A 22,313-nucleotide genomic window follows, 5' to 3' on the forward strand; every position below is an offset into this window, starting at 1 on the left:
TAAATCATGAAGACAAATCAATGTTGAAGACAATCCAAAAACGAAGATTTTGCAAATTTAACGCCAATAGAAACACTTCAATAAGAATTTTGGTGGTGGCATTACCCACCGTATAGGAAGTATTAGACCCAGACACGATGCACAATTATTGTGGCACTCCAAAGTCAAATTCCATATTAATGTATTCACACTCAGAGGGTAAGTCTTCATTAATTGAAGATATACATTACTTCGTGTGTTGCACATCTAAGTCGTCAACATGCATAAGTGTTAGGATGTGTGTCTAGACATTCGAGGATTCTAAGATATTTAGCTCACACCGCAACTTGCATAACCTTTTCTCATCCAAGGGCTTAGTGAAGATACCTGCCAATTGCTCTTCAGTGTTGACGTGAATGATATCTATGTCTTCCTTGTTGACATGATCTCTGAGAAAGTGATGACGAATCTGAATATGCTTTGTCTTCGAGTGCTGAACTGGATTTTTGGAAAGCTTGATGGCGCTTTCATTATCACAGAATAGTGGCACATTCTTCGTGTTGATACCATAGTCCTTGAGAGTTTGCTTCATCCATAGAAGTTGAGCACAACATGATCCAGCAACAATGTATTCAGATTCAGCAGTGGAGAGTGACACACAGTTCTGCTTATTTGAAGACCAACAAACAAGTGGTCGACCGAGAAAGTGACATGTTCCTGAAGTGGACTTGCGATCAACCTTTTCACTAGCATAATCAGCATCAGAATAGCCAATCAAATCAAATGTTGACCCCTTTGGATACCATAATCCTATCATTGGGGTATAAGCCTAATATCAAAGAATTCGCTTCACTGCTAGGTGATGCGACTCCTTTGGTGCCGCTTGTAATCGGGCACACATGCAAATGCTAGCATTATATCTGGCCTAGATGCACATAAGTAGAGTAAGGAACCAATCATGGAGCGGTATACCTTTTGATCGAACTCTTTACCATTGTCGTTAGGACCCAGATGAGTTTTGGTTGGCATTGGCGTCGTGTATCCTTTGCAGTCTTGCATTCCAAACTTCTTCAGGCAATCTTTGAGGTATTTCTCTAGCGATATGAAGATGCCATTCCTCTGCTGACGGATTTGAAGACCAAGGAAGAACTTCAGCTCACCCATCATTGACATCTGATATTGGTCTTGCATCATGTGCCCAAACTCATCGCTGTATCTCTTGTCGGTGCAGCCGAAGATAATGTCGTCCACATAGATTTGGCATACAAACAGTTCACCATCGTATGACTTCGTGAAGAGTGTTGGATCTAGAGAACCAGGTTTAAGCCTTTGCTCTTCAGGAAATCTTTGAGCGTGTCATACCAGGCGCGAGGAGCTTGTTTGAGGCCATACAGTGCCTTGTTGAGCTTGTACACCATATCAGGATGTTTTGGATCTTCAAAGCTAGGTGGTTGTGCAACATACACTTCTTCTTCAATCTTGCCATTGAGAAAGGCACTCTTTACATCCATTTGATACAGAAGTATGTTGTGATGGTTGGCATATGCAAGCAGTATGCGAATGGCTTCAAGTCTAGCCACAGGAGCAAATGTTTCATCGAAGTCAATCCCTTCTATTTGAGTGTAACCTTGTGCAACAAGACGAGCCTTGTTTCTGACAACTTGACCATGTTCATCTTGTTTGTTGCGGTAGATCAATTTGGTGCCAATGATATTATGCTTGCGAGGATCAGGACGCTTGACAAGTTCCCAGACATTATTCAGCTCGAACTGATGAAGCTCTTCTTGCATGGCTTGAATCCATTCAGGTTCCATAAAGGCTCCAGCAACTTTCTTGGGTTCAGATATAGAGACAAATGCAAAGTGCCCACAGAAATTTGCTAGTTGTGTTGCACTTGAACGAGTGAGTGGACCAGGTGCATTGATGCTGTCAATTATCTTCTCAATCTTTAATTCATTAGCAACATGGGGATGTATTGGGCGAAGATTTTGCCCTTGCAGGTCATTGTCTTCAGTTTCCGCATTGACTTCAGGCTGAGCATTGTCTTCAGGTTGACTTGGTGTAATGATGAGTTCATCTTCAGCCTGAGCTTCGGTCGGTATGATTTCTCCAGTACCCATGAGCTTGATAGATTCACTAGGAGGGACTTCATCTAGCACATTTGGCAGGTGCTCTCTTTGCGAGCCGTTAGTCTCATCGAACCGCACATCACAGTTTCAACCACTTTATAGTGAAAGAGGTTGAAGACTCTATAGGAGTGTGAATCCTTTCCATATCCAAGCATAAAACCTTCATTTGCTTTCGGTGCAAATTTTGAAGTGTGATGCGGATCCTTGATCCAGCACCTAGCACCAAATACTCTAAAGTAATTGACATTTGGCTTCTTACCAGTAAGAAAATCATATGATGTCTTCTTTAGAAGCTTGTGAAGATAAACACGGTTGATGATGTGGCATGCAGTGTCAATGGCTTCAGGCCAGAACTTCCTTGGAGTCTTGTACTCATCTAGCATCGTCTGAGCCATCTCGATGAGGGTTCTGTTCTTGCGCTCGACGATGCCATTCTACTGAGGTGTATGGAGCAGAAAACTCATGAGTGATGCCCAGTGTATCAAGGTAAGTGTCGAGGCCGATGTTCTTGAATTATGTGCCGTTGTCACTTGTGATGTGCTTGATATTGACGCCATAGTTCGTCATGGCACGATTGGCGAAGCATCTGAAGACATCCTGCACTTTAGTCTTGTAGAGAATTATATGCACCCAGGTATAGCTTGAGTAATCATCAACAATAACAAAACCATAGAGGCAAGTAGTGGTAGTAAGAGTAGAATAGTGAGTAGGGCCGAATAAGTCCATGTGAAGCAGCTCGAAGGGTTGAGATGTAGTCATGATAGTCTTCGATGGATGCTTGGCCCTAGTCATCTTCCCAGCTTCATAGACACCACACAGATGGTCTTTCTTGAACTTGACGCCTTCGATGCCCAGGACATGCTTCTTCTTCGTGAGAGTGTACAAGTTTCTCATGCCCGCATGTCCTAGCCTCCGATGCTAGAGCCAGAACTCTGAAGCTTTTGCTAGAAGACATACGACAAGCTGTGGTCCTGCTGAGAAATCAACCATATACAGATCATCTTTTCAATACCCTTCAAAGACTAGAGATTTGTCAGATTCCATAAGGACAAGACAACAATATTTTCCAAATATCACAATCATGTTCAAATCACATAACATTGATATAGACATTAAGTTGAAACCAAGGTGTAAGTGCATCTAGTGCCACCCCTAGTTGGTTTTGGAGTATTGACGACAAAGTTGGTTGAGGGACTAATGCGTTTGTGAGAATTGCAGGATAACACAGGTAGTGTCCCTCATTGATTCGGTTTACCTACCGGAGATGACCCCTAAAAATGTATGAAGACATTGATGACAATGGTGGTATGTGAAGATATTCATATTGAAGACTATGACTTGAGAAGACATTGAGTGAAAACTGTGGAGCGCGAAGACTATGTCGTTTCATTGTTTCCTTTTCTTCTTTGTTGAGTCATAGGAACCACCGTACTGTTAAGTGGGGTCCAAGTGAACTAAGTCAGAATGACTGAAGTGATGCTCAACCCAAATCCTATGTCTTCGAGCGAAGATAATGAGAGCAAATCTTATCCAGAGCTGGATGAGTCAACTTTTCTTGTAGCCCAAGTAAAGTTGCCGTGTGTGTTTGAAATCAGACCGTTGGAACACGTATCAGTTCCTTAGTGACCCAAGGTCATTCCGGACATATCAGGTCGGGTTGCCTTGTGGCTATAAATAGCCCACCCCCTACACCATAAATTGGTGGCTGCTCAGAGTTAGTTCAACGCTTTTGTCGTTTGAGAGCAACCCACCTCGAAGCCTTTGAGAAAGAGAAATCCTTGCGAGGACAAAGCCCAAACACCCAGAGCCAAAGAGTGTTAGGCATCACTGAAGTCTTTCTGTCTGTGTGACCTGAAGACTTATTACACTTGAGGACTGTGTATCCTCCAGCCGGTTAGGCGTCGCGTTCTGAGCATCCAAGAGTCATTGTGGATCGCCGGTGAACGAAGTCTGTGAAGGTTCGGAAGTCTACCTTGAAGACTTACCAGAGTGATTGGGAGAGGATTGTGTGTCCTTAGCTCAAGGGGAATAAGGTGAAGATGTGGTCTTGTGAGTTGAATCTCAGCCTCCCTAACCAGACGTACAGTTGTCACAACAACTGGAACTGGTCCAACAAATCCTGTGTCTTCAATGAGTGACTGGTTCTATCCTCTCCCTTCCTTACTTAGTGTTTGTCTTCGTGAAGTCATTGCCTATTTGTCGTACCTGTTTGACTTCATTGCCTGACTACTATCATTTGTTGGCTTCATACTATCTTCCATCCCGATCCTTACTACCAAGCTGCTATTAGTCTTTGTACTTTCACATTATTGCATACTTGACTATGGCTTGCTTGTTGTAGTTTATCTTCCGCTGCATATCAATTAGGTCATTTCTATTATTTGTCTTCGAAACTTCCACGTTTTGAAGACTTTCACAAAAATCGCCTATTCACCCCCCTCTAGTCGATAACTAGCACTTTCAATTGGTATTAGAGCAAGGTACTCCCTTGTTCTGTGTGATTCGGTTTAACCACCTGGAGTTTAGCTATGTCGACTGCAGGGATAATCAAAGTCTCCGCTGCTTGCCCCGTGTTCGATGGAACTGAATATCCCTACTGGAAGAATAAGATGCGCATGCATCTTGAAGCCATTGATGTCGACCTCTGGTATGTCGTCAAGAACGGCGTTCCCAAGACTGGTGAAGCTGTCACCCCTACTGATGTCAAGAAGTTCATTCAACTGGACTCTACTGCAAAGAACATCATCTGTGGTCATCTGACCAAAGGACAGTATGGCCGAGTGAGTGCTCTGGAAACGTCGAAGCTAGTCTTGGACTGGCTATCCAAGGTCAACGAAGGCGCCTCAACCCATAGAGATCAAAGGATCAGTGTTCTTCACAACCTCTTCAATCGCTTCAAGAGAAACGACAATGAAAATGTCCAGCTTATGTTTGATCGTCTCACCGACATCACAAACGAGCTTCAAGCTCTTGGCGCCACTGAGATAACCAAGCATGAAATCGTCAAGACACTACTGAGATCACTTGACAGCTCCTTTGACACCCTTGCCCTCATGATACAAGATCGCCCTGACATCAAGACACTCGATCCGTCTGATATACTTGAGAGGCTCAACACACATGGGTTCCAGCTTTCTGAGAAAAGGGACATCTATGGTCCCAACTATGGCCGAACTCGCGCTTTGAAGGCAAAAGTTGTTTCCTCATCTGAAGGAGAATCTGACTGCGGTTCTGATGATCCTGAAGACATTGGAAAGGAACTTGCTATGCTTGTGAAAAACTTCCAGAAGTTCACCAAGAAGAAGGGCTTCAGAAAGTCTTCACGATCTAGCTCAAGAAATGATGAAGCTTCCACTCATGACAACAAGAAGAGAACATGTCACAAGTGCAAGAAACCTGGACACTATATCTCTGAGTGTCCACAGTGGGACAATGAGAAGAAGAAGAAAAAGAGCAAGGAATATGATTCTGATGACAAGAAGAAGAAGAAATCTTCAAAGTCTTCTTCCACGTCCTCATCAAGGTCTTCATCTCATAAGAAGAGCTCATCTGGCAAGGCTCGTGCTTTTGTTGGCAAGCAAATGGACTCAGAGGAGGAGTCTGCTTCTGAGGAAGCGGAGGTGGAGTCTGAAGAGGAGTCCGACCCTGGCGTTGCAAGTCTGGCTCTAGCCACTGCCTATGTTGCCAAGTCCATCTTCAACACTGAAGACAATGACTCCCACACCAATGCTGAAGCTGATGACAAGGACGATCTTGCTCCCACCTACTGCTTCATGGCACGTGGTGCCAAGGGTATGACACCTCATGCTTCAGAATGGATTATGGACAGCGGATGCACTAATCATATGACTGGTGATCGAAGTCTTCTCATGGACTCAACCTTACGCCCATCAGACAAGAGTCACATCACATTTGCTGACACTGGTAAAAGCAAGGTATTGGGTCTAGGTAGAGTTGCAATCTCAAAGGATCAGCACATGGATAAAGTGATGCTTGTTGAATCCCTTGGTTTCAACATAATGTCTATCTCAATGCTTTGTGACTTGAACATGATTGTGCTATTTGGAAAATATTGTTGCCTAGTACTAATGGAATCTGACAAGTCTCTAGTCTTTGAAGGGTATCGGAAAGATGATCTATACATGGTAGATTTCTCAGCAGGTCCACAGCTTGCCGTATGTCTTCTTGCAAAAGCTTCGGAATGCTGGCTCTGGCATCGGAGGCTGGGGCATGCTGGCATGAGGAACTTACACACGCTCGCCAAGAAGAAGCATGTCATAGGCATCGAAGGTGTCAAGTTCAAGAAGGATCATTTGTGTGGTGCCTACGAAGCTGGAAAGATGACTAGGGCAAAGCACCCCTCAAAGACGATCATGATGACATCTCAACCCTTTGAGCTGTTACACATGGACTTATTTGGCCCTACTCACTACTCTACCCTCACGACAACAACTTGTCTCTATGGCTTCGTCATTGTTGATGACTACTCAAGATATACATGGGTGCACATAATTCTCTACAAGACTGAAGTGCAAGATGTCTTCAGACGCTTCGCCAATCGAGCCATGAACAACTATGGCGTCAAGATCAAGCATATCAGAAGTGATAACGGCACTGGGTTCAAGAACACCGGGCTTGATCTTTATATGGATACAATGGGAATCACTCATGAGTTTTCTGCTCCATACACACCTCAGCAAAATGGCATCGTAGAGCGCAAGAACAGAACCCTCATTGAGATGGCTCAGACAATGCTCGACGAGTACAAGACACCAAGAAAGTTCTGGCCAGAAGCTATTGATACAGCATGTCACATCATCAACCATGTTTACATCCACAAGCTTCTGAACAAAACATCCTATGAGCTCCTTACTAGCAAGAAGCCAAATGTCAGCTACTTTAGAGTATTTGGAGCTAGGTGCTGGATCAAGGATCCCCATCACAAGTCAAAATTTGCACCTAAAGCTCACGAAGGCTTCATGCTTGGTTACGGAAAGGACTCGCACTCTTACAAAGTCTTCAACCTCTATCTCTACAAAATCATTGAAATTGTGGACGTACAATTTGATGAAACCAATGGTTCACAAAGAGAGCTCCTGCCAAGTACACTAGATGAAGCTCCGCCCAGCGAATCTATCAAGCTGATGGGAACTGGTGAAATCATGTCTTCTGAAGCATAGCCTGAAGAGGAACTTATCATTTCTGCACCAAACCAACCTGAAGACAATGCTTAGACCGAAGACAATCCTCCCAATGATGACAATGATCAGCAAGAGCAAGGTCTTCGTTCAGTTCATCCTCGTGTTGCAAATGAAGTACAAATTGTGAAGATAATTGATAGCATCAACGCACCTGGTCCACTTACTCGCTCAAGAGCAACACAATTAGCAAATTTCTGTGGGCACTTTTCGTTTGTGTCAATATCAGAACCCAAGAAAGTTGCTGAAGCCTTTATGGAACCTGAATGGCTACAAGCTATGCAAGAAAAACTTCAACAGTTCAAGCTGAACAATGTTTGGGAACTAGTCAAGTGTCCTGACCCTCGCAAGCATAACATTATTGGCACTAAATGGATATATCGGAACAAGCAAGATGAGCATGGTCAAGTCGTCAGAAACAAAGCACGTCTTGTGGCTCAAGGATATACTCAAGTTGAAGGAATTGACTTCGATGAAACATTTGCTCCTATGGCTAGGCTTGAAGCTATTTGCATACTGCTAGCCTATGCTAACCACCACAACATCTTGCTACATCAAATGGATGTGAAGAGTGCATTCCTCAACGGCAAGATTGAAGAAGAAGTATACGTTGCTCAACCACCTGGCTTTGAAGATCCAAAACATCCTGATATGGTGTACAAGCTAAACAAAGCACTGTATGGCCTCAAACAAGCTCCTCGCGCTTGGTATGATACGATCAAAGACTTCCTAAAGAGCAAAGGCTTCAAACCCGGATCCCTCGATCCCACACTCTTCACGAAGACATATGATGGTGAACTGTTTGTGTGCCAAATATATGTGGATGACATTATCTTTGGCTGCGCCAACCAGAAGTATAGTGATGAGTTTGGATACATGATGCAAGAGCAATATCAGATGTCCATGATGGGTGAGCTGAAGTTCTTCCTTGGTCTTCAAATTCATCAGCAAAGGAATGGCATCTTCATATCTCAAGAAAAATACATCAAAGATTGTCTGAAGAAGTTTGGAATGCAAGATTGCAAAGGTTACATGATGCCTATGCCAGCCAAACACCATCTGGGTCCCGACGACAATGGTAAAGAGTTCGATCAAAAGGTATACCGCTCCATGATTGGTTCCTTACTTTACCTATGTGCATCTAGGCCAGATATTATGCTTAGTGTTTGCATGTGTGCTCGATTCCAAGCGGCACCAAAGGAATCGCATCACTTAGCAGTGAAGCGAATTCTTCGATATTTGGCTTACACCCCAACACTTGGATTATGGTATCCAAAGGGCTCAAAATTTGATCTGGTTGGATTCTCGAATGCTGATTATGCTGGTGACAAGGTGGATCGCAAGTCTACATCAGGCACATGTCACTTTCTAGGACGATCACTTGTCTGTTGGTCTTGAAAGAAGCAGAACTGTGTATCACTCTCAACGGCTGAATCTGAATACATTGCTGCTGGATCTTGCTGCGCTCAGCTTCTATGGATGAAGCAAACTCTCAAGGACTATGGCATCAATCTGAAACAAGTACCTCTGTTCTGCAACAACGAAAGCGCCATCAAGATTGCCAATAATCCAGTCCAGCACTCGAAGACAAAGCACATTGAAATTCGTCATCACTTTCTCAGAGATCATGTCATGAAGAAAGATATTGACATCATTCACGTCAACACTGAAGAGCAACTGGCAAATATCTTCACAAAGCCCTTGGATGAGAAAAGGTTTTGCAAGTTACGGTGTGAGCTAAATATTTTGGAATCCTCAAATGTCCTATGATCAGGCACACATCCTAACACTTATGCATGTTGATGACTTAGATGTGCAACACCCGAAGTAAAGTATATCTTCAATCAATGAAGACTTACATCCTGAGTGTGAATACATTAACATGGAATTTGACTTCGGAGCGCCACGATAATTGTGCGCCATGTCTGGGTCTAATACTTCCTATACGGTGGGTAACGCCACCACCAAATTTCTTGGTTTGAAGTGTTTCACTCATGGCGTTATTTTTGCAATGTCTTCGCATTTGGTTGTCTTCAATTTCAACTTATCTTCATGATTTTCTTCACTATGTTGATTTGATTGCTTTCATATATATGTACTAGTGTTCTGTCCTCTACAGCATTGACTTATAGCTATGTCTTCCTAGTTGAATCTTTTGAACTAAGTGAATGTGATCGGACCCTAATTGAATCTCTCTATGCTTTCTATCTCAAACTCTATCTGTCCAAATCATATGCATTCTATTGAAACTGTCGAATGTCTTCTCTGCGTCCTTGTCAGCAGAAGACACAGAGACAAACATTAAGTCTGTTTTAAATGATTCATCCTTATTGTTTGAAACCCGGAGAAGCCGAAACAACCATCCGACAAACCTGGCGGGCGTGGGAACGTGGGACAACTCTGAGTATGTTGCATGCTTGCCACGTGCCCCTCAGATGTGGACCGCCAGGGGCACCTGCGTAATTGCGCAGTGCTGCACACTTCCTTATAAGTACATGCCCCTTGCGGTAAAGAAAACCTTCTTCCACCTCTGCACCTCGTCAAAACCCTAGCGCCACCGCTAGCTCTCGACGACGCCGGCGACGAATCACTTAGCTGCCACGACTTCTCCGACGCCGTCCTCACGCCGGCTGCAGACATCGTCCTCTCCGCCGCCGCCGTAGGTGTCCTTTGTTGCCAAGTTAGGGCACGGTGGATTGAACTGCTCGGTCTTCTATTCATCCCATCTAGAAGTTCTACGTGTGGTAAATACAACTCTATTTTTACCATCTTTTTCATCTTCAATGATTCATCCTATTTACCAAAATTGGTTTCTGCCTATACAATGTTAGATCAATTCTGTCTGCATCTCATACTACCTAGTATATTCACTTAAGCTTCATATCTAGTTAGATTCCTCAGTTGTACTTATTCACGGATTCGTACAAATCTAGAACCAACTCTCAACATATAAGTGAATGTCTTCGCATCATGAGGTCAATGTCTTCAAACTGATTTATCTTCAAAATCTTCTGAGAATGCATATGACCTCTTCCCCTTCCCTCGCATATCTAATGCTGTCATAGGTACATGTCCGTGGGAGAATCCCTAGGTTCTCATAGTCTGCATTCGTTTGCAGAATTCTTACAGCAACACATTAACTCTCCCGAAGCCAGTTCCTGTTTGTCCAGCAAGCGACAGCCTTTGAAGCCTTTGAACATGTTGAAGCCGTTCAGTTTGAAGTTCATGGCTGCAGAGAAATCTGTAAGGAAGGGTGGCAGACAGCGTCGAGGGGGAACATCAAAAGATTTTCCTGATGACCTCGCAGAGCTTTACAAGACAGATCCTGAAGAAGATTATAATCAGGGCAAGACACGAATCCAATGGATTCGACGATATTGGGCTGAACAATGGTTCAAATACAAGTTTGTGACCCAAGAATACGCTGAGAAGAATGCTATCAAAAGTCCTTGGGGTGATATTCTCTATCGAGGCCTTCCACCCAAGAACAGAGCTGAAGCTATTGCACATGGTTTCTACCCTTGTATGGTCTGTGGACCTCAGCCTGAAAATGCTGACCCATCATCATTGCTCTGGTGTCGTGACGATAATCTCTTCAAGTGCAACTTCCAGCATGCTAAGGCATCATCCAAGGAAAACAAGAAGTCATTGGGGTTAGACTTCAACCCTGGTCCCTCTGCTCCCCATGCTGATGGCTCACGTGTTGCAGAACCCAATGTCATCGGCCCCTTCTCCAACCTTGATGGCCTCATCACTTACATCTTGGTCCAAGGTGCCAAAGTAGATCATTCTGATAATGATGCTGACACTGATGAAGCCCCAGCTCCTCCTCCAAAACCGCAGAAGCTAAAGAAGACTAAGGCTTCACAGTCAGCCGCTCCACCAAAAGCTTCACGTGTGAAGCCACTGGCCACTGTACCTCCTGAAGTCAGTGTACAGTCCGAAGATCTATCATGTATATCCAAGAAGACGAAGAAGAAAAAGACAGTCGTCAAAAATACTGATCGAACATTGACTCCTGCTACCATTCTGCGAGAAGAGCACATTGATCTGTCCAGCGATGAAGATCTTGCAGATGATGCTCTTGAGCAACTGATCAAGAGCAAGGAAGAAGCAGAGATCTTCAATGATTTGCCTCTCTTTGATGTGGCAATCATCCATAACTTCATTGATGAGTGGTTTGACACCCCAAATCTCAACTTTGATGATCTGCAACTTCCCATTGGCCTCAACGTCTCCTTCAATGGCGCCATTGCTTCTGAGCTAGCTCTTGCTCAGCGCATCATTGAACTAAAGCACAAGATCGACTATGAGAAAGCTCAGTTCAAGAAGCATGTGGCCAAGCTCAGCATGCAAGATGTCAAAAACTTCAAGATCATGCTGCACGAGCTCAAAGAAGCCTTTCACACGAAGCGCGAAGAAGCTAGAGGCTCTCGTGAGCGCATGAAGAGTCTGGCTGACAAATGTGTGCTAGCCTACAATGAGGCTAAGAAGCGCAAGGCTCTTGGTCGTCCTGGCATTGACTCCAGAATGGCTGCGAAGAAGAAGAAGCTATTAACTGACCAAACTGCACCTTCAAGGCAGGAAGAACCTCGCATAGTCTTCCCAAGCAGCATGACTGGCTCGAAGCCAAAGGTAAAGTCAACCGCTTCAGAACTAAAGAAGACGAGGGCTGCCGAGGCTGAAGCCAGAAAAAGGAAAAATACAGAAGCCTCTGATGTTGCTCCCTCCAAGAAGAAGCGCAAGACCAAGAAGAATTGGGCTGCTCCCATAGAGCCTTTAGTTGTTGAACCTATCTCAATGGTTCGTCCTGCATCTGAACACCAAGAACAACGGATGATAGTTCATGAGCCTGCTTCCACAGAGGCTTATGAAGCTGAAGACATTCCAACAGTTGATCCCACCGCTGCTGAAGACATTGGTCACCATGACAAAATTGAAGATGATGTAGTTCTTCCTCAGATTGAACACAACTTGGTATCATCGCCTGTTCTCACGAACAACAAACTCATCAGCATTGGTCGTCCTCTGACGCCAATTGCTCAGGATGCATCATGGGCTGATTGCCCACAACAACAAGACTCCCCAAGTACTCCCCAACAACAACAAGTCACACCACCTGTACAAGAAGAAGAGGATGAGGCCCAGCCTACTCCATCTCCAAAGGCGTCGCAAGCATTACACAGGCTTCGCAAAGGACCAAGGCCTCAAGTCCCTCTTTCGAGCGTTCCATAAGGAGAAGTGCACCACCAATCTGTTGCACGTCAAGTGTTTCCAGAAGCCACTTCGACTGATAATGTCTCCGTGTTTGACGCCCAAGCTGCTGAAGACAATCCAGCTGCATCAGCCGATGACAAACAAGAAGACGAACATGTTCCTACTCCCCCCATTACTGAAGAAGCTGTTCCTGAAGTGAATGTGCCAGTGCCCGACCATCCAACTCATCAAGTGGAGGTTGAAAATCATGAGGCTGCCACCACCAACATAAATGAAGTCAATGACACAGTCATGACCGAAGCCAGTGTGGAGCCTGCACCAACCAATATGCCAGAAGCCAATGCTGCAACTGCTCCTGAAGCTTTTGTTGTGCAGCCTGAAGCTTCTGTTGTTGCCACTGCTCCTGTTCCGCCACCAAGGCCTCATACAATTGAGCAAGCATACAACTATGGCCAGCTTATCACTGTCAAATGGCCTGTTCTGGTCCCTCCGCCTACGGCCTCTGGTCCTCAGTTTGATTATCATACTGAGCATAGGACTCAGGTCTAGAAACCAAAGCCAAGATTGCCAAGGTTCCCAGGTACTGCCACCTCCACAGGGTCCTTCAATGCAAATGTCTTCAAAAGCCACAACACCTTCTTTGACAGCGCAAAGAACCCCTACACAAGGCCAAGTATATCATCTGATCGTTTCTAGAGTTATCAGCAACGAAGCTATTACTCCTGCGTTCTGTATGATCAAGGGCGCATTTTCCCTCATATGTGCCTCGACACTGAAGCCATTGCTGTACTGCCATGCTTAGAAGAAGCACTTGACTGCTTTCGTGATGCTGGTTTGCTCAGCTTTGTGATAGACAAGAACACTGGAATGAGGAACTTTTGCTTCAATTCTATGCTACCCTCCACATTCACGGCTACAACAGGGATACAAAGACATGGGTTCTCGAGTGGATGACAGGAAATGTTCATCATGAAGCCAAAGCTCTTGACATCATTGAGCTTACAGGCCTACCCACTCCCGGAGAGCTATTCGAACCTGATTGTCAACTCCACCGCAATGCACTGGAGAGCATCTTCCATAAGTCAGAGCCCAACATGAGCCAGATGTTGAGCATGATGAAGCCTCTGCCACCTGATGCTGAATATCCAAAGGAGTTCTTTGTTGATGACCTTGAGTATCTGCCTCACACAATATATCACATCATCAGGCGGACTCTATGGCCTATCAAAGGACATTCACCAGCTTCAAAACTTGAAGGAGCCATGAAGACATTGGTATTTTACATCCTCAATGGCATCAGCTTCAATACACAAGAATTCTTCATCCGGCAACTGACTGCGTCTGGATCTGACCTTTTTGGCCTGAAATTCTATGCTCCATGGGTCATGCGCCTCATCAAGCTACACTCTGCTATCAACTATCAGCCCTCTGCTCGCAATCATCTGATCTTTCTACCAGAGGTTGATATGTTAGTTGAATCCATATACCCTGAGCCTGCCAAGAAGCCTCTTTGTCTTCAAAATGCTGAACACCAAAGCTTCACTCAACCCATGGAAGGAGTCCAAGCAGTAACTCGTGTCTATCCAATGGCTGGAAACACTCGTCTGTCTCATCATGCGCAAACTGAAGCTATTGAGTGCACAATTGCCCAAAGGCCTAAGAAGCGCTCTCACGTCCTAAATGACCGAGAACTTCTTGTGGCACTTCATCAAAAACAAGACAAGCATCACTTTTGGCTCAAGCAACAGATGCAAAGCCTATTGGTGGACGTCAATCGCATTCGAAACCTTGCCACCAAGAATGCTTTTGTCACTCATGAGACCTGTCGGCGATGATGGAAGAGTTTGACGCTGCTTAGTGCTGAAGAGGATCTTCAAGACGATGGCTTCACTAAAAGATTCAAGTTTGAGTCCACTCCTCCACGGAATGCTGTCCTACATCAAACTCCATCCCTTGAAGACTCTGACTATTCTTCCTTCGTGGCAACTGTGAATGCCAAAGTGATTGATAATGAAGACGATGCTACTTCACCGCCCCCTACTTCTGCACACATCGACACTGCACCAAGTTCATCTGCACCGCCAAACAACAATGACAACCCTGCTGCTTCACCTACTCCTCATGATAACGAGTAGATGCTCTATGTCTTCAAACCTTTTTGGTCATTACTGACAAAAGGGGGAGAAGCATATGAGTTTAATAGTCTTCAAGCGGGCTCAAATGGGCGGTTGCTTTATATTTTGCCTAGTGATTACAACTCTTGCTTCTGATACATTTCGTTCTTTGAGTTGTAACACTTAAACTCGATGGCCGTCTACTACTTACTTGCTTTTCCATGTGCGATGATAACTTCCGCACTTAGATCATTCTGCAGACGTGCATTTTTCATTATGCATGTCACTCTCTTAGTTATATCATTTCATGCATGATGAATTATCTTCATAAGTTGAAGAGGATCTCCACAAGTACAACCTGCCATGTGCATTTGCATCCCAAAAGCGAATTTCTTATATGCACGTCTTCAGGGGGAGCCTTTGCCACTTATGAAGACAATACCCTATCCTTTACAATATCACATACTTTATCCCCGTTGAAAACTTCATCCAGTTTGTCATCAATCACCAAAAAGGGGGAGATTGTAAGTGCATCTAGTGCCACCCCTAGTTGGTTTTGGAGTATTGATGACAAAGTTGGTTGAGGGACTAATGCGTTTGTGAGAATTGTAGGATAACACAGGTAGTGTCCCTCATTGATTTGGTTTACCTACCGGAGATGACCCCTAAAAATGTATGAAGACATTGACGACAATGGTGGTATGTGAAGATATTCATATTGAAGACTATGACTTGAGAAGACATTGAGTGAAGACTGTGGAGCGCGAAGACTGTGTCATTTCGTTGTTTCCTTTTCTTCTCTGTTGAGTCATAGGAACCACCGTACTGTTAAGTGGGGTCCAAGTGAACTAAGTCAGAATGACTGAAGTGATGCTCAACCCAAATCCTATGTCTTCGAGCAAAGACAATGAGAGCAAATCTTATCCAGAGCTGGATGAGTCACCTTTGCTTGTAGCCCAAGTAAAGTTGCCGTGTGTGTTTGAAATCTGACCGTTGGAACACGTGTCAGTTCCTTAGTGACCCAGGGTCATTTCAGACATATCAGGTCGGGTTGCCTTCTGGCTATAAATAGCCCACCCCCTACACTATAAATTGGTGGCTGCTTAGAGTTAGTTCACGGCTTTTGTTGTTTGAGAGCAACCGACCTCGAAGCCTTTGAGAGAGAGAAATCCTTGCAAGGACAAAGCCCAAACACCCAGAGCCAAAGAGTGTTAGGCATCCCTGAAGTCTTTCTGTCTGTGTGACCTGAAGACTTATTACACTTGAGGACTGTGTATCCTCCAGCCGGTCAGGCGTCGCGTTCTGAGCATCCAAGAGTCATTGTGGATCGCCGGTGAACGAAGTCTGTGAAGGTTCGGAAGTCTACCTTGAAGACTTACCAGAGTGATTGGGCGAGGACTGTGTGTCCTTAGCTCAAGGGGAATAAGGTGAAGACGCAGTCTTTTGAGTTGAATCTCAGCCTCCCTAACCAGACGTACATTTGTCACAGCAACTGGAACTGGTCCAACAAATCCTTTGTCTTCAACGAGTGACTGGTTCTATCCTCTCCCTTCCTTACTTAGTGTTTGTCTTCGTGAAGTCATTGCCTATTTGTCGTACCTGTTTGACTTCATTGCTTGACTACTATCGTTTGTTGTCTTCATACTATCTTCCATCCTAATCCTTACTACCAAGCTGCTATTAGTCTTTGTACTTTCACATTATTGCATACTTGACTATGGCTTGCTTGTTGTAGTTTATCTTCCGCTGCATATCAATTAGGTCATTTCTATTATTTGTCTTCGAAACTTCCATGTTTTGAAGACTTTCACAAAAATCGCCTATTCACCCCCCTCTAGTCGATAACTAGCACTTTCACAAGGGATTCAACAATCATCACTTTATCCATGTGCTGATCCTTTGAGATTGCAACTCTACCAAGATCCAATACCTTACTTTTACCAGTGTCAGCAAATGTGATATGACTTTTATCAGACGGTCGAAGAGTTGAATCCATCAGAAGACTTTGATCACCATTCATGTGGTTGGTGCAGTCACTATCCATAATCCATTCTGAAGCTTGAGGTGTCATAGCCTACAGTACAGTTTGGGGGATAGGCTTCACCAAGAGAGTTGTGAAGCAGAAACATTTGACGAACAAGTGGAACATAGAAGTTCAGATGTTGGTTAGGATAGATAGGATGAGTGTCAAGGAATCCCGGGATGAAATATGTAGTAAGACCATTTGGACATTTTATCTTGCGTCCCACAAGATGCTTAAGGTCCCTAGCATAAGCATCAGACGCCTTTGATTTCCAGCTGGAGACCTTACCCTGCAAAAGAGAGTTAAGTTTTCTTAACCACCCACATCTTCAGGGGTGGCTTAGAAGCAATGAGTATAAGTGCTGCATCTGAGAACTTCGGCTTTGAAGCCCTAGCAAATAGCCTTGCAGGAGGAGAATAATACTCATAAAAATAAGCAGAAAAGTTCTTAGACTTATGAACATAGTGGTTTGATGAAACACGCTCATATTCAAAGGTATGAGTAAGATTTCCCTACAAGACATTGGCATTAGGGTGACTCAGGTGAGTCCTCTGTCTGTATGAAGCCTTTGGACCATATGAAGCCTTTGGTCTGGGGTTTGTCTTCTTCCCTGGTGATGTCATGACGACATTCACGGGAAGATTTCCTAGACAACACTTGGGTACCCAGATCTTCTTAAGAGGTGGTCCATTCCTGCAGTTAGTACCAATATACCTGACAAACACTTCACCATTCTGATTCTTGAACAGTTTATAGTTTGCATCAAAGGATTCATCAATGATAATTGGGTTAGCACTAGTGAACCCAGATAAGGTAGATGGATCCACTGAAGGTCCCTTGGCAGCAACCCATGTGGTTTTCGGGTACTGCTCAGGCATCTAGTAAGAACCATCAACATTCATTTTCCTCTCGAACCCAACACCCTCTTTTCTAGGGTTTCGGTTCAGAATCTTCTTTTTTAAGGACATCACATAGTATCTGATGCCCTTTGAGACTTTTGTACATTCCTGTCTCAAGTAATGACTTCAACCTGGCATTCTCATCAGCAATAGTAGTGGTGTCCTCAGCCGAGGGGTTAGTTACCACATTAGCAGTTGAAGATATTTCAACAGTAGCAACAGTTGAACATTCAGCAACAGAGGCGTTATCATGCTCAATGCATTTTAGGCATAGTGGTTCAAATCCTTCCTGAGCGGAACTGATCTGTTGAGCGTGAAGTGACTCGTTTTCCTTTTGAAGATCTTCATGAGCCGATCTCAATTTCTCAAGTTCCTTCTTCCTTTAAAGATAATCATAGGAAAGCTTTTCATGAGAGGTTGAGAGCAATTCATGACGACCTTCAAGTTCCTGGTACTTATCATGAAGATTTTTAATGTCTTCAATTAAGGACTAAGATCGGGTCATTTCCGCGTCCAACAGGTCATCGCTTTTGTCCAACAATTTTTGAATATGTTCCATGGCATTCTGTTGTTCAGTTGCAATTTTAGCCAGTGTTTTGTAGCTAGGTTTAGATTCACATTCAGATTCATCTTCACTAGATGTTTGAAAGTAAGCATCGCGTGAATTTACCTTGGCACCTCGTGCCATGAAGTAGAAGGTGGGAGCAGAGTCAGTCTCATCCTTGGCATCAGCGTTGGTGACGAGGCCATTATCTTCAATGTTGAAGATAGACTTGGCGACGAATGCAGAAGCTAGAGCCAGGCTTGCTACTCCAGAATTAGATTCCTCTTCAGACTCCACCTCTGCCTCCTCAGATGCAGACGACTCCTCTGAATCCATCTCCTTGCCAACAAAAGCACGAGCCTTGCTAGATGAGCTCTTCTTGTGTGATAAAGACTTCGATGAAGACTTGGAAGAAGACTTTGAGGATTTCTTCTTCTTCTTGTCATCAGAATCATATTCCTTGCTCTTCTTCTTCTTCTGCTTCTTCTTTGTCTCATTGTCCCACTATGGACAGTCTGAATGTAGTGACCAGGTTTCTTGCACTTGTGACAGGTTCTCTTCTTGTGATCATGAGTGGTGTAAGTGCATCTAGTGCCACCCCTAGTTGGTTTTGGAGTATTGATGACAAACCTACTTGAGGGACTAATGTGTTTGTGAGAATTGCAGGATAACATAGGTAGTAGTCCCTCATTGATTCGGTTTACCTACCGGAGATGACCCCTAAAAATGTGTGAAGACATTGAAGACAATGGTGGTCTGTGAAGCTATTCATGTTGAAGACTATGACACGAGAAGACATTGAGTGAAGACTATGGAGCACGAAGACTTAGCTGTTTTGTTGTTTCCTTTTCTTCTTTGCCGAGTCATAGGAACCACCGCACTGTTAAGTGGGGTCCAAGTGAACAAAGTCAGAATGATGAAGTGATGCTCAACCAAATCCTATGTCTTTGAGCGAAGACAATGAGTGCAAATCTTATCCAGAGTCGGATAAGTCAGATTTATTTGTATCCCAAGTCAAGCTGTCCCGTGTGTTTGAAATCTGACCGTTGTGACATGTGTCAGTTCCTTAGTGACCCAGGGTCATTTCGGACAAATCTGGTCGGGTTTCCCTGTGGCTATAAATAGCCCACCCCTACACCATAAATTGGTGGTTGCTCAGAGTTAGTACACGGCTTTTGTCGTTTTGAGAGCAACCCACCTCTGAAGCCTTTGAGAGAGAATCCTTGCGAGGAGAAAGCCCAAACCACCCAGAGCCCAAAGAGTGTTTGGCATCACTGAAGTCTTTCTGTCCGCGTGATCTGAAGACTTGTTACACTTGAGGACCGTGAATCCTCCAGCCAGTTAGGCGTTGCATTCTGAGCATCCAAGAGCCATTGTGGATTGCTAGTGAACGAAGTCTGTGAAGGTTTGGAAGTCTACCTTGAAGACTTACCAGAGTGATTGGGCGGGGACTAGGTGTCCTTAGCTCAAGGGGAATAAGGTCAAGACGTGGTCTTCTGAGTTGAATCTCAGCCTCCCTAACCAGACGTACAGTTATCACAGCAACTGGAACTAGTCGAACAAATCCCTGTCCTCCTGAAGCTACCGGTTCTATCTCTTAGTTCTCTCTACTTATAGTTTGTCTTAGTGAAGTCATTGCCTGCTTGCATTATCTCTTTGACTTCACTGTGTGACTACCTGTTCTGATTAGCTTCATACTATCTTCCATCCTGGTCTTCACTACCTAGCTACTAATAGTCTTCTTGCTTTCACTTCATTGAATACTTGACTATGGCTTGTCTTGTGTAGTCTACCTTCCACTTCATATGAATAGTGTTGTTTCTATTGTTTGTCTTCTAAACTCACATGTATTGAAGACGGTCATAAAAATCGCCTATTCACCCCCCTCTAGTCGATAACTAGCCCTTTCAATTGGTATCAGAGCAAGGTACTCCCTTGTTCTGTGTGATTCGGTTTAACCACCTGGAGTTTTAGCTATGTTGATTGCAGGGGTAATCAAAGTCTCCGCTGCGTGCCCCATCTTCGATGGCACTGAGTATCCCTACTAGAAGAATAGGATGCGCATGCATCTTGAAGCCATTGATGTTGATCTATGGTATGTCGTCAAGAATGGCGTTCCCAAGACTGGTGAAGGTGTCACCCTTGCTGAAGTCAAGAAGTTCATTCAACTGGACTCTACAGCCAAGAACATCATCTGTAGTCATCTGACCAAAGGACAATATGGTCGTGTAAGTGCTCTGGAAACGTCGAAGCTAGTCTGGGACTGGCTCTCCAAGGTCAATGAAGGCGTCTCCACTCAGCGAGATCAACGGATCAGTACTCTCCGCAACCTCTTCAACCGCTTCAAGAGACACGACAATTAGAATGTCCAGCTGTAAATGCATCTAGTGCCCCTTGGTGATTTTGGTGTATTGAAGACTTATAGGTTAAGGGACTGATGCATTTGTGAGTGTACATAGTTCTATAAGTCTATGAGGAGTTTGCTATTTACAGAGAAAGTCGACCCCTAAAAATGAAGTTCTTCAACTGAAGACTTTGTATTTCTGAAGACTTTCTGAAGACTTTGAAAGTGAAGAAATTGGTGTGACCTTGAAGACTTGGTAATCATTCAAGGAACATGAAGCGTGAAGACTTTTGTTTTTATAGTTTCATTTTCTCTTTCTTGAGTCATAGGAATCACCGTACTGTTAAAGGGGGTCAAGGAAATACTAAGGAAAAATTTCCATGTGATGCTCAACTCAAAATCCTACACCTACCAATCCCTTCAAGTGAAGCCATTGGAAATCTCGCACAGTTCAGTCATATTCTTCAGTGACAGAGACGAAGTTCTTCTGGTCTCTGAGGAATTTGTTCTGACTGAGGAGTTGGGAATTTGCCAGTGTGTCAGTGTACTAGAGTAGGGGTACCCTAGTACCCCGAACTTGTGCACGGGCAGTCGCAGCATCCCGCGGCAAGGCTTGCCGGGTGACCGCCAAGACCCTCCGTGGCTCCCTTGAAGACCATTCAAGAACAAAGTACTCAAACCAAGGCCCTGGCAAGAGGAGCTTGCCGGGAAGGCCAACCCAGGCCCCGGCAAGAGGAGCTTGCCGGGAAGAGACAAGACCCCGGCAAGAGGAGCTTGCCGGGAAGGCCAACCCAGGCCCCGGCAAGAGGAGCTTGCCGGGAAGAGACAAGACCCCGACAAGACCCCGGCAAGAGGAGCTTGCCGGGAAGGCCACTCAAGGCATACCAAGGAAGTTTGCCGTGACGCGTCCTGCGGCCCGGCAAGGCCCGGTGAGCGACAAGCTCCCAAACACGACAAGACGACGACCGCGGCAAGGAGCTTGCCGCGGGAAACCCCCACTTCGTGCCTGCGCTCCAGCACACCTGCTAACGTGTCGCTCTAGGACTCTCCCAAACACACGTGGCAGGAGGCTGTGTAGCTAGGGGTGCGAGGTGGCAAGCAGAGATGAAGAGAAGGCCATCGTGGCAAACGGTGGCGCTCCTAACGGTCACTTTTTACACTGTTTAAGCAACTCAGACAGGCATTTAATGCCCTTGTCCCCTGCCGTCAGAGTTAGGTAGGGTGCACTGTATCCACAGTAGCGGTAGCTGCACCTACCGCATCCTTTTCCATTTTTACCCTTCTTGTCTACGTTGCCCCCTGTCGGTGACCCCTTGAGAGTATAAAAGGAGGCCCAGGCGCAACGTAGAAAGGGTTCAGCTAGTTCGGCCAGTTCGGCTCATTCAACACCAGGAACACTCTCACGCTCAGTCTGGAAGCGTCCGTCGCTCCTGAGCAAGAATTCAATACACTCAAACAAGCAGCAGTAGGGTTTTACGCATCCGTGCGGCCCGAAGCTGGGTAAAAACCGCTCGCGTGTACCGCCTCGATCCGCTCTTTGTGCGACCTCCACCCCCCACCGAACCAAAAGGGGCCCTGTCCCCAGAGGTGTTGGTGGAACCAGCATCCCCGACATCTCTGGCGCGCCAGGTAGGGGGCGTCGAGATCGTGCGAACCCGATCCGGCGTGCACGCGAGCTAAATCTTCATCGTCTTCACCGACATGCCACCGAAGAAGAAGGCTTCGGGCGCAACAGCCCCGTCTGCGTCGCTTCCACCGCCTCCGGAGCAGGCGGACGGTGGACTGGACGCCGGCGGAAGAATGGACATCGACGAGGGTGCCCACAGCGCTGCCAAGTCCAAGGACAAGGTCGCGCAGACCTCGGCG

This window comes from Triticum dicoccoides, chromosome 1B, assembly GCF_002162155.2.
Source record: "Triticum dicoccoides isolate Atlit2015 ecotype Zavitan chromosome 1B, WEW_v2.0, whole genome shotgun sequence".
Lineage (NCBI taxonomy): Eukaryota > Viridiplantae > Streptophyta > Magnoliopsida > Poales > Poaceae > Triticum > Triticum dicoccoides.